Consider the following 17,854-nt stretch of genomic DNA (forward strand, 5'->3'; position numbering starts at 1 on the left):
TCTTGCAGAAAACAAGAAGAAAAGATGGCGGCTCTGGTGTGAAGTGGGGGTTGCTCCGTGTTTTAGGAGTGAAGTATTCTATTGCCAGGTATGGAATGAAGGGAACATAAGGTGTAGACTCAGACACAATTGAGAGCTTTATTAGAACAAGAAAACTCAAGAGTTCAGACACAGTTCTATAGAGAAATTGCTCCACAACTTCGGCATATGCCCAATTAGGCTTCAAATAAATGAGCTGTGAATCTGTCAAAAACGTTTTTTTCGTCAAAGATGCCTTTAACCAATAATACACACAAACAGTAGGCTACAGATATTTTGCAACCTTATAAAATCTATGATGGGAAGGTGTCTTTGGAAATGCGCCAATGCTTCCTGGTGCCAGAAAGAAAGACCACTCAGAGAACCCTGAACTTCTCTATGGTCATACAAGGTTTTTAAGGGAGAAAACAATATACTGGGCACAAATTATCTTAGTAGCAGTTGCCTGGGAAGACAACCACTATCTACAAAGAGATGACAGAGAGAGTTTGTAGTAATCAATTCCTTTCACTGTACCAGCCAAATAGGTTGACTAAAAACATCAAGGAGGGAAGTCTAGAAAAGTCTCATGTTGGTAGGAAAGCCCTGTAGCACGCACCAACTGTTTCCAAAAACCCATCTACAACTTTCATCATCGAATTTTGGCTTTGGAACGACTTGATTTGAGCTGGGCATCCAAAGTATAAATCACCCAATGTTTTCCTCCTTTGGTTGCAATGAGTAAAAATTTGGTAGAATGCGCATCAGGCCTTATATATGAACACCCAGAAATATCAACTCTCTGGAGAAAGTGTTTGGATCTTGAATGCCATTGCTTGTGCGAGGAAATTGGTCTTTAGCATTTAGGTTATTTTATTTTATTTTATTTATTTTATATGCTTATAAAGCGCCAGACTAGACCCCCGAAGGGGTATCTCCGCGCTATAACTGCAGGTGGAAAGAGAGTAAAAGAAAGTGTCCAGGGATGGGAAGACAATTAATAGCTGGGGAACAAATGGGTTTTTAGGTTTTTTCTAAACGCCATGTGATTGGTGATTGACCTCAGTCCGAGCGGCAATGAGTTCCATAAGATAGGTCCGGTGTGGGCCAGTGCACGGCCACCTTGTCTGGTTTTCTTAATTCTAGGTGTTTTGAGTAGTAGCTGGTCGCTGGAACGCAAGGGGCGTCCTGGGATGTAGGGCTGAAAGATGTCTATGAAATACTTAGGGCCCATCCCCATTAGACTCTTGTGTATTGTGCACAGAGTCTTAAACTGAACTCGCTTCTTCACAGGAAGCCAGTGAAGCTGAGACAGTAGGGGGCAGGATGGCGTCCTGGGAGGAGCATTCATGACGATCCTTGCGGCTGTATTTTGAATGACCTGCAATTTCTTGATTTGCTCCTCATTGGCTCCTTGGAGCAATCCATTGCAATAGTCGATCCTACTAATAACAAGAGCCTGCACCAAAGTTTTCCTATGGTGATCCGGGAGATAGGGAAAGACACGTCTTAGCATCCCTATAGCCCGGAAGCAGGTGCCGGCTACTTGATTGACATGGTCCTTGAAAATGAGTTGTTGGTCAAATAAAACTCCCAAGTTCTTGACCTTACTTTTGGGGGTGGGAACAGGACCAAGTTCCACAGGCCACCAGTCAGATGACCAGTGTGTCATCGCTTGACCAAACAACACAACTTCGGTTTTCCCGACATTGCACTGCAGACAGTTAGATGACATCCAGTCTGCAATGGCTCTCATCCCCTCTGCAAAAGATCTTTTTATTGCAGGTGTAAGAGTTTTAAAGGGAAAAAGAAGTTGGGTGTCGTCAGCGTAGGATACAGGGGTGAACCCGAAAGATCTTGCTAGGTTGGCAAGGGGGGCCACATATATGTTGAAAAGTGTGGGGCTCAGACAGGAGCCCTGTGGCACCCCCTTATTGAGCTCCCGATGGGTGGACTTGTGGGAGCCTAGCCTAACCTCTTGGGAACGCCCGGACAGGAAACTCTCCAACCATGCCAAAGCCTCTCCCTCTATTCCCACCTCCTTCAGGCGATGGAGAAGCACCTTGTGAGACACCGTATCAAAAGCGGCGGAAAGGTCCAACAGCACCAGAATCATAGAGCAACCATCATCCAGTGCCATTTTGATGTTATTGGTCACTGTTTGAAGTGCTGATTCTATGCTGTGGTTTGGCCTGAACCCAGATTGGGAGTGGTCCAGGCCTTCCGTCGCTTCAAGGTGTTGCGAGAGATAGGTGTTCACGTGCTTCTCCGTGATCTTGCCTAGGTAAGGTAGGAGGGAGATGGGACGTAGGTTGGATAGGTCTGTCCAGGGAGATGATGCCTTCTTTCTTATCGGGTTCACCACTGCCTTTTTCCAATCTGCCGGAACTTGGCCTGTTCTGAGGGAGATGTTTACCATTTCAAGAATATGGGGACCTAATAATGGGATCAAAGGACCGACCATTCTAGCTGGTACAAGGTCATTGGGGGATCCTGTTTTGATATGAGTACAGAGAGTAAGAAGCTCTGTATGAGTAATGGAGGGGAAAAACGTCAAGGAGGTTTTATTGTCTGAAACGGGAGTTGCGGTGGGGCCAATTTTAGTTTGATTTGTGCTGGAATTGTTGGCAACTAATATCTTTTCGTAGATAATGTTAATTTTATCCTCGAAAAACAGCGAGACTTTGTCGCACAAATCCTGTGAAAAGTCGTCTGAACTTTCACACGCCGTAGGTTTTATAAAATTTTGTAGGATATTAAAAAGTTCTTTAGGGCTGTTACCTGCTTCTGCTATTTGTTGTGTCAATTGTAGTTTCCTCGCTGACTTAATGTTTTTGTAGTATTCTGATTGGGCCGTTAGGAAAATCAAACGATTATTTTCAGTTTTGGTTTTTCTCCAGGCTTTCTCAAAACGTCTACATTTTTGTTTCTCTGCTCTCAGTTCTTTTGTATACCATTTTTCTTGTTTTGATACTAGGTGTTGTTTATGTCTTTTTAAAGGAGCAATGGTGTCAATGGTTTTTTTAATAGATTCATTCAACTTGGCTAAAGCAGTGTCTGCTGTATCGGATTGCAAAAAAATAGGATCTGTCCATGCCTCTTGAGCCGTATTGACATTAACTTTGTGCCATTGACGTCTCCAAGAGGGGGGGGAGAGGACATTCTTTATGGGTCTCGCAGGAGTTGGTAGAGTAAATTCCAACAAAGAGTGGTCAGTCCACGATATACTCGTAGCCAAGGAACAATTTATTTTAGTAGAGTTAGAGAAAATAAGATCGAGCATGTGTCCTCCTATATGAGTAGGTCCATGATTTTTTAATTCCAAGCCCAGATTCAATAAATCTGTAATTAGAGCCGTAGATTCGGTCAACTGGAGTTAAAGGAAGAAAATTATGTTTTAACAGGGCACATTCTTGAGAACATATATGGGAAGCCAGCTTGGCACAAATGGCACAAGTCTAAGATCTAGTTTATGTTTGATTCTAGCTAGGAGTAATCTCACTAGGTAGGACAAAAAAATGGAAGGAAGCCTACCATCTCCTTGGGTATCAGATTTTAGGATGATAAATACTTAAAGTCAGTGAATTATTAGGGCCCAATTGTTTTAGATATTGGAGCTTTAGAAATTGTTTCAATATTTAAAAAGTCCAAGAGTTGTACAATAGTGGAAGTATTGGGACAAGAATGCAACTAGATGGTAGTACAGGTGTGCACCCCTGCCCAGAGTGACCCCAGCTGTAGTTTATCTGGTATCCGGAAATTGTTGGCCCGCCACACACAATACTCCTCTGTGTTTGTTTAGACCTATAACTTGTAACTGATCAGGAGAGTCAGAACCTGGCTCTAAGGCCTGGAGGTGTGCACTAAGAGACATGAGACTGCGTGAATGTACTGGGACATACACATTACATGGTGGCGCAGCATTGGCGTTCATAAGGGCATTCTTATCATCCCTTCCTGAGCACAGCAAATTGGATGATGGTGGTTGCTGGTATCTAGAAGGGTGCGTTTTGTACTGTAGAGGGAATCTTCTGGGCAGGACCTGCCCCTGTATCTCCATCCAGAATGCTACTCTCATAGGCTGAAGGCATCCAGGTGCAGAGTCTTCACACTCATGCTTATGTTTGGATGCTCTAGTGTGGAGACAGCATTGCCATTATTTGCTCTGAGAGTCATTCAAAAAGCCTTTGTTTGCTGCTGCTGTTCCAGAACCCTTACCATGGAATCATGATTCTCGGTCTTTAAAATAAATATAAGAGTGGGAACCAAACTATTCTACTTGGGTCCAGTTTCTTCATGACCAAATGAATGACTGCTCAGCAGAGTCCTCAAAGAACTATGAGATGCATGTCTCCCACAGCTGAAGTCTGCTCAATTTTGGAGGAGCTGTGGGTCTCTCTCGAGCCTGGGAATCCACCTGGCCTGCTGAGAGAGAGGAAGGAGTGCCTGACTTTGTGGGGAGTTGGCCACCCAAGGAAGAGAAGCCTAGCCGTTTTGACCAAAGCGTGGTACAGCCTAGAAGAGCAGCCTGAATCAAAGGAGCGTAACCAATAATGGCCAAAGTCTAAGAGTGAGACTAACGGCCTACCTATACATTTCATGACCAAGATTCGTAAGCCTCCACAGCTGACATCCTGACCATCAGCACAACTGTGATGTTGAAACCCACTAGCAGCAGCGGAATGACTTGTGCAAACACTGCCAGGAGCGGATACCACCGTCCGAGGACCTGTGACTGCCAACAGTAGGGAGGCGCCTAGTTTTTTGGTCAGCTAGGTCGATATCTAGGTGTGTGCTGCTGTTCTGCCGCAGCAGCCCATTTCTGAACTGTAATTGGGATTAAGAGGTGAGGTGCCTGCCCATGCCACTGCTGTGATCTGCAAACAGGACCACTCACACTGCTGTTGTCTGCAGACCTTGCACTCAAGATTCATAAGTGCCCAATAATTCAAGTAAACCAACAAAGTGAACTGGAGAGCCAAATTGAATGTGTATTTGTTTCCTTTATGCAGTGAAGCCCTGAGAGAACTTTTTAGTAGTGGAATACGACTGAACTGACCTAGGGGATTACAGAATTAGCAAGGCTGCTCACACCTTACATTGTGAGCTTGCACCTGTGCTACAATATCACCTAGTCATATTCTGTGCGATTATAACCCTGCAACACTCACATCCAAACCCTGTGCCTGATTGACCATAGTGTACTATTACATTTTGATGTCTGATAAAAGCACTTATAATAAAGGAAAGCACTGGGCTGGGTAGCTTGTGTTTCCTCTTTTGCGTAACTGAGTCCTGAGTTTCTATGACACCCACCCCACACAATTCCTTAACCACACAGACTTTAACGGCTCACCCTCACTAACCTGAGAGTCAAGTGTGAAAGGGTGTAGTTGGAGCCAGTGCTTGAAATGGAAATATAAAATTGACGGTACTCATTGTCCCAGAGTACCTGTATGCTACTAGGAAGTGCATGTATGTTCTCCTTAGACACTCTCCCATTCGAAGGATTGCATCCCTTATGATAAGCACTGGTAGCACCCCTGTTACATTAAAGACATGCAGGTACTCAGTATCTATACCTGCCATTTAAAGAACAGCTTGACGTCCAGTTGCAGTGCCACAGTTGGCCAGGCCCCAGGACATCAGTGGTAAAAGGTTCCAGCCATTATGGTCGATGGCCAGAACCTCCTCCCCCTGCCCTCCTATCCCTGAACGGGTATTGCTGGTGGGGAAGAGGTGCAAGATTGCTGGTGGAGTTCCTTGCAACTGCAAAAGAACAATCAACCAGATTTGTGACAGCTACGAAAGTGGTTGATTTTGGCAAAGCTCAAAATCTATCTCATGCTTCTCTTTGAACTAACCACAATTATTCTCTCTCTTGCATACAGACCAAGTAACACCTTCTGACATATCTGTCAGATACTTATTTATTATTAATTATTACAAAGCCACCTGTTTCCTGCTGAAACACAGAAGCAATTTCCTCCACAACATATGGGGGGGAGACGGGGGACTAAATAAATATATTTCCAGTTTTGAAGATTGAACACTGTCACAACTGTGGTTGCATATATGTTCCCAAAAGACAGGCAGGAGTTGGTATCTTACCCTGCTTTCCTGATGTACTCAAGTGCGAGCCTCTTTATCAGGAACTGATGAAGGGAAATCGCTAGGCTTATCTATTTCTCCATGGCTGATGCAAGAAATCTGTACAATCAAGAACGCTTTACCATTTGCTGTTTTTCTTACTTTGCTTCTTATATTTTAGAGATAGTAATGTTGTGTTTTCTGTTAAGGTTGACTCCAAGCAGAACATGGCTTTTTCCGAACAAAAGAGTGCTAGCTCAGGAGAGTTCTGAGGGAGAAGTTTAAAAGTCAGAAGTTTCAGGCTCAAGTTGCTTTTGATATTGAGGCATAAGTCTGATCAAATTGAGAAGGAGTTCCCCTTCAAGGTCAAGATCAGGGTTGTGTGTATGTGTCCATATTTTCTTCGGCTTGTAGTGGAGTGAAGTAAAGCAAACACAAATGAGACAGAATAACCTGTGTTCACAGTAACAAGATACATCTTACAAATTTCACATCTGAGAAATAGCTGTTGAAAATCCTTAAGAACACCAGTTGAAATTAGGAGGAGGGGATAAGAGTGGGCAAGCAATCTGATATGAAACACAGATATTGGCCTAAACCCCAACTCCTACAGCAAAAGATAGCTGTATATGATGTTTCTGTCTCACCACAGTACAGTGTCAATGAGCAGTGAAGATTGTACTAGAGATCAAAAGGCACTAAAAACATTTATCAACTCAAGGACAGAGGTGCCAGAGGTTTACAAACAATCTCTACTACTGGTGAAGACACGTGTGGAAGGGTGGTTTTAGTACCCAAGTTTCCCTTTACTTGTACTGAAACCATTACCAATTAGTGACTTTAATTCAGAATCTTATCATTCTTTAGATTTGCATGACTTTTTAGGCACAAGAGCGATTTAGAACTAGCACCAGTTTTACTTGGGAAACGGCGCTCTGTGCCAATTTTGTCTAGCTCCTGTGAATCAAAGGCCATAATGGTCTGGTTTGGGAACAATCTGTGCAGCTGTGCTGCTCAGAGGTAACTCTTTGTCGATCATTGGTGTTGGTGTTGGTGCAGAATGTTTCCAAATGTGTGCACCTGAGGGATCCTCTCCTAAACAGTTAGAATGGGTCCAAGACCAGGGAACCTCCGATAGGTACTGCTGAATCATACTGAGCAGGTGACTGTGCACACTACAAAATCTCTCTTAGTTAAGAAACAGAAGCAGCTGAAGTCCCGCAACAAATTCCATAATCGCGATTGAAACTGAATAAGGATTGTGCCTCAGTAACATATGAATTCCAGAGCCAAATGGACAAAAACTCTCTGAATAAGACTTGACCGAGCATGAAATGCAAGCTTTGCAAGGGCCAAATGCTGAGAACTGCTTTCCACTTCCCAAGCACTGCTGAAGCCTAACATCAAAGTAATGTGCAGCAGAGGCAGGCAAATATCTTTTTGAAGTCAACTGGAATTGAAAAGGCCAAAAAATATTGGTCCTTACATAAAAAGGAGACAGAAGTTCTGTTCAAAACCATGGGACACACTAGAGAAATAAAGTCCAGCATTCCGCTTGATAGGCCTAAATAAATAAATAACCAGGTACCAGATAGGCATGGTTACTGACTCATAGATGGCTCTCATAACCAGAATGGCACTTGTTCAGGAGAATTTCTAACATTATTAAAGAGAATGCATCCTAATCTGCTTTTTGATCCTTACTATTGTGATAAAGGTATACTGACAACATGAGCTGCCAAGTAATATTTTGCTCAGTCTATGAATTGAGCAGCTCAGAAGTAAAATGACAATGCGCTTGAGCAGGATTACTCTGAAAAGTGAGGGGTATGCTTCTGGTTCAGCTGATGAAAACCTCAAAGCAAGATAACTCTTTGTGAGTTGAGAGTTCTAACCCTGCTTCTAATACAGGGGATGAGCGGTATATTTCAGTTTTTTTCTCGGAGAAAAGAGAAGTAGACTTAAAATGTTCACCCTACACACCAGCGCTCGGGGAACCACAAGGAAAATCTGCCACATCATACCCCCACCGGGCGCCAAAAGTGTTCAGTGATAATAGCCCTGCGTGAGCATACCGGACTTTGACGCCTCTGCCACGAATGCGAGACCAGTCCCAGAAATAAACTCGCTGAATCTCAGTGGGGCATCGCTGAATTGCACAGGGGCGCGATAATGGAGGGGAGCACGTGCACTGAAAATCAGGCCTTACACAATCTAAAGAGAAGACGGAGCGCAGAGCAGCTGTGAAGTGCAGCAGTGAACCAGCACTGCAGAAAGCTGGTGAGATCTGCAAACTACGGGGCGGTGCTCGATTTCGGCGAGACACCTCGGCTCGCGCCGGGGCAGGTGGTGAAGTGCTCGTGATGGGGACTACGAATGCTCTTCGACTTGAGGAAATCCCACAAACTGGAGACCGCCTAGTGAATTTGGTGGTTTTGAGGTGCTCCCCTCCAGGAGGTCACTGGGTTCCCTCAGACGCCAGGTCTGCTAACTAGAGCCTCGCGATGGGGAGACCACAGAAGAAGCAGGGTTTCACTGCCCTTAGTATGGATGTTCCCGGCCCTCAATCTCACAACGAAGAAGAATCGCCCGAAACAGGTGGAGACCTGCCCTCACGGAAACCTACATTAGCGGACATAATGCAGGCAATAACGGCCTCCAGGGAGGCACTAGAGGGTAAGATTGATGCCATCGGCGCAGACCTCAGCCTACTCAAGGACGATCACTGTAAGCTTAAAGACAGGGTATCAAGCACTGAAAAGGAACTATGTGGCCTGAAAGACGAAGTGCGTGAGATGCGCCGGTCTCTCACTGTCCTGGAAACTAATGTGAAGACCCTGGAATTGTGTGCTGAAGACAGTGAAGGGAGGTCATGGAAGAACAACATCCGCGTCATCGGGATACCGGAAAAAGCAGAAGGGACTGACATGGCCTGCTACTTGGAGGATTGACTCCGCACTGAGGTAGCCCCATCGGGGCTGTCCAACTTCTACGCATTGGAGCGGGACCACGGAGTGCCAACTGGGCTGCCAAAACCAGCAGCTCCTCCTCGACCTGTGGTGGCTAGACTCTTACACTTTCGGGACAGAGACCACATATTGCATTGTACCCGCCAAAAACAAACATTACGCATCGCTAATAATAAAGTAATGATTTTCCCCGACTTTACGAGGGAAGTTCAGTGAAGCAGGGCATCCTTTGCTGCAGTTAAGGCTAAACTGCAAAAACAGAACCTGTCCTACGCAATGCTATTTCCCCCTTGTCTGCGGGTGGCTGACCCGGCGGGGACACACTTCTTCAATTCATCACAAGAAGCCTGGGACTGGCTAGAAGCCCACAGATCCGAGGATAATCCAACTTCAGCTTCAGGGACCCCGCAGCAGAGTCCTCGTGGCCATGGGGCGAGCTCCAAGGCTCCATCGCCCAGGGAACTTAGCCTCGAATGACGCAAAGCACTGGAGGCGAAGGTATCACACAGCCAGGTCAGCCCTGGTTCCTCTCCAGGCGGCAGCGGCCGCCGTGATGGTGGTTCCGAGACCTCGCTGGACCGCAGCAACAATGACAGCCTGAGAACTGACATGCCAAAGGTTACACCCCAAACAGCTGATGATCTAATGTAAAGTACGGGGCTTGCCATTCAACATGCTGATCCTCCTGGGCTCCTCATCCTGGCTCCGTGAGTGCAGATCAGCCCTGGCTCTTCTTCAGACGGGAGCAAGCACCACACTGGCGGAACGGAGTCCTTATCAGACCACAGCAAAAGCTTGGGAGCAACCTTGCCAGTGATTACGGCCCAAACGGCCGATGGTTTGGTACGGGGAGCGTGAATTGCCATTCAACCTGCGGATCCTCCTGAAGCCTAGCATCCTTACGCCGTCGGTGCAGCCTCTACGACTGGTGCCTTCCCCCCTTTGGACTTCTACATAACATCCAGCCGACTTGGGGATTATCGACTGGAACAATTAGCAGGGAGGCGGCACTAGAGGGTACCTTGTGAGGTTCTTAGCGGGAGGCTGCCCTTCCCTTTGTCACTAGACACTGGTTGGTGCTCTCACAGTTTAGATGGGGACATCTCGTTGGATACCTGTCCTGGGAAGGATGAGTTGGGAATGTTTTTCTAGTTGGGGTCTTTTAAGGGGATCCAGGCCTGTCACGGGGGGGGGGGTGAATTCGTAAGGACTGTGTGAGTAGGGTAGGTTTCAGCAATGGGACCTCCATTAGGCTTGGCTTGTCTCTCATGGAATGTGAGGGGTATGCACTCCATCATCCTGCGCCACAAGATACACTCCTACCTGATTCGCAAAGGCATTCAGAATGCATTCCTCCAAGAAACCCACCTCCTGGCACACAAAAGGAAGGGGTTGCAACACCGCTGGAGGGGACAGGTTTACTACACTACATACTCTGCCTTTGCGAGAGGGGTACTGATTTGGATACGGACGGGGTCCCATTCCAATGCACAACACAGGTGATTGACCGGAAGGGCAGATTTGTGGTAGTGACGGGGAAGCTAGACGGCAGAGACCTTACCCTGGGTAGCATATACGAGCCTAACGTGGACCAACCAGCCTTCTTCTCATTACTCTCACGACGGCTACCGACCACCCTCACAGGGTCGCTGCTACTAGGGGGCGACTTTAATTGCACCACTGATGTTACCCTAGACCGCTCTCACCCCCCACTCCCTATTGCACCTGCACACAAGCTGGCAGAGTCATGCCGTAACTGGCAACAGAAATGGGGATTAATTGATACCTGGCGGGCGGGACACCACTTAACCCGGGATTACTCCTTCTTCTCAGCCCTTCAAGAGTTACATGTCCGCCTAGATGCCATACTTTGTTCACCTGATATCCATGAGGGGATTAGCTGCAGCGAATACCTCACTAGGACGATCTCTGACCATAATCCTGTCCTGGCTCGGCTGCAATGAATGAATGAATGAATGAAAAGGCATTTATAAAGCGCATGGCTACCCAGAAGTGTCCCAGCGCTGTGGACCGACATGGACGGAGACAATCTAGGGAAATACAGAGTCTTAAGTTGCGTTCTGAAGGTCTGGTGATTGGGGATCGAGCGTAAATGGAGTGGCAGGGAATTCCAGAGTTTGGAAGCGTTGTAGGAGAACAGTCGTCCGCCACTTCCGGATCTTCTTATTCTGGGTACTCGGCCAGACGCAGATCATCTGACCAAAGTTTTCTGTTAGCTTTGTAAGGAAGGATGACGGCTGAGTTAATGATGGGGCCTGTTCCTGACAGCATTTTATGGGCAATGCACAATGATTTAAATTTAATGCGTTCATGCACGGGGAGCCAGTGGAGGGAGCATATAGCCGGTTTAGCTGAAGGTCTGTTGGGTGTGCCAGTCAGTAGTCTGGCTGCGCTGTTCTGGAGTAGCTGGAGTTTAGACATTACTGAGGAGGGGGAGCCTAGGTATAGAGCATTCCCGTAGTCCAGCCTAGGGAGTATTAGGGATTTATCAATACCTTTTTTGCTGGTGGGGGAAGAAGAGGGAGGATTTTCCGAGCCATTCTGAGCAGGCCCAAACAGGTTGCTGTTGTCTTCATGGCCTGTGTTCTGAAATTCAAATCATGGTCCCGCCAAATGCCCAGACTCTTGATTTCGGTCTTGGGGGTAGGGGGAGAGCCCATGCTTGAAGGCCACATTAGGTTGGGGTGAAAGCTGCTGTGGTTACCCAAGACCATAATCTCTGGTTTTTTCACCGCTGAGCTTGAGCTGGGAACTATCCATCCATTTTGAAATGTCTTCCATTCAGGTATGGAGATTGTTGGTGTCATGGTTGGCCTGATTGAGTGCCACCACCAGTTGCGTGTCGTGGTAGCTACTATGGCTGCCAGGGGGGCTATATAAACATTAAAAAGGGTCGGGCTGAGCGAGGAGCCCTGCGGGACCCCACTTGTTAAGTTGGCTGGTTCAGATATAGCTTTCTCCTCAAAGACCTGAAACGTTCTTCCTTCTAAGAAGGAGCGCAGCCATTGAAGCACGGTGCCTATGACTCCTATATTTCTCAGATGTTTAATTAGGGTCACATGGTTCACCGTGTCAAACGCTGCGCTTAGGTCGAGGAGAATGATGGCAGTGGAACCTCCCGAGTCGAGGATTTTTCTGCTTTCCTCTACTACTGCCAACAGGGCCCTTTCAGTGCTCTGACGAGGACAGAACCCCATCTGGGAGGAGTGAAGCAGATTGTGCGTTTCGAGGAAACCTGAAAGGTTCTGGTGGACAAACTTTTCTCTCACTTTACTTATTCCTGGAAGGAGAGATATTGGGCGGTAATTTCCAAGTTCAGCTGGATCTATGTTAGGTTTCTTAAGTAAAGCCTTGATCATGGCCTTTTCCCAGCTGGGGGGGATCGATTCTGTATTTAAAGACGCGTTAATCAGGTTGAGTATGTTAGGGGCTAAGGTGGCTACAGCTTTTTTCAAGATGTTAAGTGGGGCTGGATCCCTTGGTGATCCGCTCTTAACGGTGGACAACAATGTGAGCAGAGTTTCCAGGGGCATAGGGGTAAAGGTCTCAAGAGTGAGTTTGGAGGTGCAAAGATCTGTTTTGATCTGCATTTCCAGGGCTTCATCCCTCTGTGGTAGAGATTCAAGGATGGCTTGTACCTTGTTGTTAAAAAAGTTTGCTAATTTATTGCACCGTTGGCCGGAGGGATCTGGGGCAGTACGAGGGACAGGTGATTTGAGTAATTTTTTAATAATGGTGACGTTTCCCTGGGCGAGTTCTGGGCTGATAGAATCTTTTCTTAATAGTAGGATGCGTGGGCTTTTTTTATTTATGCTTTACACGTTTGGATAGCAGCTCTATATTCAGATTCTATCCTTCATTGCCTTTCTTTGATTTTGCATTGCTGTTTAAATGCACGCAACTCAGGGGAGAACCAGGGGGCGTTGTGAGGCTCTTTAGACTTTCTTATTCTGATTTTAAGGAAGACTGAGTCCAGTGATTGTTCTATCCAGTTAGAGAAATCTTCGTTTGCTCTTGTTGGACAGGGATTAGATTTGGGTTTGGTTCTTTCTAGAACTTGAATCCATTTCTCTAGGGGGAGTTTGGACCAAGGATGGCCAAGGGTCCAGGTGGGTTGAGAGGAAGGATTTGTATGTTGGTGACACCAGGAGAGGTTGATCAAGAAATGGTCAGTCCATGGGAGGGGGATAGGGTCAGATTCTTGGAGGTCCTCTAGGCTTGAGAAAACCTGGTCTAATAGGTGACCTTTCACATGGGTGGCTTGTGAGATCTTTATCGTCAAATGAAGCGCTGAGAAGTCCCTAGTCAGCTCATTTGCGTAAGCAGATACTTTATCATCAAAGTGGAGATTGAAGTCTCCAAGGAGACTAAAATTAGGTGCTAAGCTTGCTAGGTTAGCTGCTGCCTCCAGTAGTGATTGGTTGAATGAGCCCATTGCTGGGGGTGGGGGGGGCGATAGATGAGAATACCCGAGAATGATAGGCGGGGTGAGAGTTCTATATTAAAGTGAGTGCTCTCGCAGTCAGCGATTGGACTCCCAAGCAAGTGGCAGATTAATTGCTGCTTATGGCTAACCGCAATCCCACCCCCTCTGCCTGTTGCCCGATCAACCCTCCGCATCTCAAAGCCTTGAGGAAGTGCTTGAATGATGTCGGGTTCAGAGCATGAGTTAAGCCATGTTTCCGTCAGAAACAGCACATCTGGTTCTAGATCTTTAAGGAGCATCCAGATTTCAGTTGTGTGTTTAGGAAGGGATCTACAGTTTAGTAGGAGGATTTTGAAATAATCAGAGGGAGTGGGAGATTCCTGGTTGGAGGGGGTAAATATGTGCTGACATTGTGGGCAGTGGTCGGGGAACTTTTCCGGCGGAATGGAATGGGCACAGGAGCTTCTTAAAGTTCTATTAAGTTGTTTAAGCTGTGCAAAGGAGTAACTGTGTTGATTAGGGGACAAAGATGCAGGATTTCTGGCCCCTGGGCCCGGTCTGGCGCAGGCGGGCTTGCCTTTGGCGCGCCGGCGGCACGCCCACTGCGCGGAGCGAGAGGCATAGGTTTTTAGGCAGTACGAGGGATCAGCTGTAGAGCAGCTGATTGGTGGTTTGGCCCGGAAGTAGTACTCACTTCCTGTGGCACGTTGCAGTCCCTCCACACAAGCCGAAAAATCAGTGGTGGACCGGGGACACAGTGCAGCTGAGGCGGTGAGTAAGAGAAAAGCAGTTGCCTATGTGGTTTTTAAAAAGACAGTGCACACGCAAGAATTAGGGCAATTTGATAAAATACAAATGATAGTGATTTAAAAACAGTGTGGTTACGAGGAGAGGAGCCCTTTGCCAAACGCTCCTTGTCAGTCTCTGCCAGCTTCTGTCTCTCGTCCAGCGCGATCACTGCGCGAGGCGAGAGGCATCTGCTTTAAGGCAGTACGAGGGATCAGCTGTAAAGCAGCTGATTGGTGGTTTGGCCCGGAAGTAGTACTCACTTCCTGTGGCACGTTGTGGTCCCTCCACACAAGCCGAAAAATCGGAGGTGGACTGGGGACACAGTGCAGCTGAGGCGGTGAGTAAGAGAAAAGCAGTTGCCTATGTGGTTTTTAATGGTCGTGTTCACTCCCCACAATCCCCACCTGGTGCTTGCGTACAGAAGCCCTAGATGACCAGGTTCTCCACACCACTATTATAACAGCTAGCACTGAATACTTCCAGGCTAACGAGGGTACAGCTAAGTCCACGAATGTGGGATGGGACACCTGCAAAGTAGTGATTAGAGGGCGGTGTATATCTGAACTGGCTGGAGTTAGAAAGGTGCTCCTTCAGGATATTCAGAGAGAGGATAAGCGTCTGCATGCCCTAGAAAAGGACAGACCTGAAAACCCGGGCAAGCACCGGGAGTTGCTGGAGGCGTGGGAGGCAGTGGCCACCCATATAGAGCGCCTGCACTGCTTCGATTATAAGTCCTATATCACGCTAGCACATTTGGAAAGGGACAAGTTGGGAGCCCTCCTGGCTTGGTTGGCAAACCCAGCTAAGTGAGGATCAGTTATATTGGAGCTCAGAGACCAGAGGGGAGTAGCCAGGTACGACCAACAGGGGATCAACGATATATTCTTTGACTATTACACTGAGCTTTATCGAAGCTGATTGGCCCTATCGGAAGAAGCCCTCCAAGAGTTCACACAAGACGTTGAATTACCTAAGCTCAATGAGGATGAGGCAACTGCCTTGGGACGTGGGATCGAAGTACGAGAAGTGCGAGGTGCCATCAAAAGCAGGGCCCGTAACAAATCCCCCGGCACTGATGGCCTACCGATCGAATTTTACCTCGCTCACATTGACCGCCTTGCTCCCCAACTTACACGATTATATAATGATGCCAAGAGAATTGGCAAACTACCTGTCTCCACTAGAGAGACGATCATCATTCCTCTATTAAAACCGGGCAAACAGGCATGGGGTAGAACGGCATATCGCCCGTTGTCCATGCTTATAAAATACTAAGCTAGGCTAATGGATGCCCTCTGTACTGTCGAAGTTGTTGTTTACCATCGATTCCCGAGCGCTTAGAGGCCTGTAGGTGATTGAGCGCGCTACAAATCAAATATAACAATAACAATAAGCCAGATCCTGGCCTCCCGATTGCTTCCCCACATGACCACTCTCATACATGCGGACCAATCTGGGTTCATCCCCTCCAGAAATACGGCTCTAAATATCAGACCACTCTTACATATATTAGAGGCAGATTCTTACAACGTTAATACCACCGCGATCTTCGCAGTAGACATAGGAAAAGCTTTTGACAGTTTGGAATGGCCATACCCATTTCATGTGATGCGAGGAATGGGGCTGGGACCTGAGTTTGTGCGGTGGACAGCTCTTTTGTACGTTGACACCACCGCCACGGTCAGGACTGGGGGAGTAAACTCGGAAGCTTGCAAGGTGGGACGGGGTACACGACATGGGTGTCCCCTCTCCCTCTGTTACTTGCCCTGGCTATGGAACCCTTAGCGGCACATGCTACGTCGGGGCGGGTGTACCCAGGGCTGGACGTACACGGCCAGACACATCATATTGCACTTTATGCGGATGACCTTCTACTTTTCCTTTCTGATTCAGAAGAGGCCTTACTGGGGGCAAAAAACCTGCTCCACGCCTTCAGCAAAGTAGCAGGGTTAAAAGTGAGTTGGTCCAAGTCATGCCTGTTCCCAGTGCGCGGAGATCGAGTCGGCCCACAGAGCACGGAGGGGGTGAATCGGGAGAACAGGTGCTTACCCTTTTCTGGGCAATCTCATCTATCACAGAGGATATCCTTGAAGGTAACATTGGGAAGGCCATCAGGGGGGCGAAAGCCAATTTTGAATTCTGGAGTTCTCTGCCGCTCTCAGTGGCAGGCCAGGTGGCGCTGTTCAAAATGGCAACCCTCCCGCAGCTCCTATATTTTTTCAGAACCTTGTCGATCTGGATCCCAGTTTCCTACTTCAAGCAGCTCTGCGCATTGGTCACTGCTTTTTTAGGTCGAGCGACCTATCTCAATGCGCATGCGCATTGAGCGGGAGCGAGATATATAGGGGCTTGAATAAGCCTCACCTAGACTGGCGATTGACTGGCGATTTGGTGCTGTGCCCGTGCGCTTTTAGGTCAATGCGCAAGCGCATTGACCTAAAATGCGCGTGCACATCATCAAATCGCCAGTCAATCACCAGCAGCACTCCTCCCACACCTTTGAAGTGAAGCTTAGCTTCACTTCAAAGGCCCCGGCTGCTTCACACCCTCATGCCGCTCTCCCAGCTCCGCCCCCTCCTGCCGTGTCGCATTTCTCCTCCCCCACGTTCACTTTGACGGCCGCAGGCCGTCTCTCGTGTTTCTCCTTGTTCTGAGTGGCCTCTTTCCTTCGTACTGTTGCTGGCTCTTTAAGGCGCACTGCCGTCACAGTGAACCTCCGGCAGGCATGAAGACTGCCTCGGATGTGGGAGCGCCTTCACTTCAATGTTAACTTATTATTTACATGGAGCACTTCTTCGAAGTGCCTGGGCCGTTAATTCCTGGCTGGAAGAATTAGTTGTGTGCACGTGTGATAGAGGTTTGCCGTGGTATGGGAAATGTACACGATCGCATTTCCCCAGGTCGTCCGATTGAACACCACCTCCCGCCCTTGGCTGCTTGTTATTTGCAGTGTTTCAGCAAAGGAGAACAGAAGAATGATATGCAGTGCAGACTTTGGATGTAAGTAAAATAATGTCTTTTAAGGTTACAGGTCAAACGCATCCTATTGACATAAATCAGCACCTACGTTAGTGCCTCCGCCCCATTCTTCCATCAATCTTGCTGAGGTCTCCATTTCAGGAGAAGAGGGCGACCTCTTCTGTGATATGAAGACGTGTGTGCAAGGTGTAGCGCTTTGAAGTTCATACTATGTCACACTGTCAGCACATTCATCAGTGCCCCATGACCCATACTTTCTTAGTTGAAAGGATGCCGGCTGATAAGTCCTCGGAGACAGAAAGGTGTTTTTTGTGCTACAAATCCACTGTCTCCTCCCCCCCTCCTCTAAAAAAAAAAAGGCATGCCCGTAAATCTTCAATGTAAGGCAGTAAGGTGGGGAATGCCTAGACGTATTTCTTTCATTGAAGGTGTCGTCCACGCTGTAAACAAAGAGGTGCGAACTTGCCTTTTTGTTTACTACAGGAAATCAAGGCACGTTTACCAGTAATTCAACTATACATCCACAGCGCGTGCCGTCCTCCATTTAAGTTCAAAGAAACTG

At 47.4% G+C, this 17,854-nt stretch overlaps 1 protein-coding gene across 1 annotated transcript in view; it reads right to left on the reverse strand.

Annotated features, from left to right (window-relative positions):
• The window catches only part of LOC144768599 (uncharacterized), a 149,447-nt gene that overhangs the window by 11,067 nt on the left and 120,526 nt on the right, over positions 1–17,854 (reverse strand). The gene's annotated exons all lie outside the window — the stretch shown is intronic.

This window comes from Lissotriton helveticus, chromosome 7 (genome assembly GCF_964261635.1).
Source record: "Lissotriton helveticus chromosome 7, aLisHel1.1, whole genome shotgun sequence".
In the NCBI taxonomy this organism is placed as follows: Eukaryota; Metazoa; Chordata; class Amphibia; order Caudata; family Salamandridae; genus Lissotriton; species Lissotriton helveticus.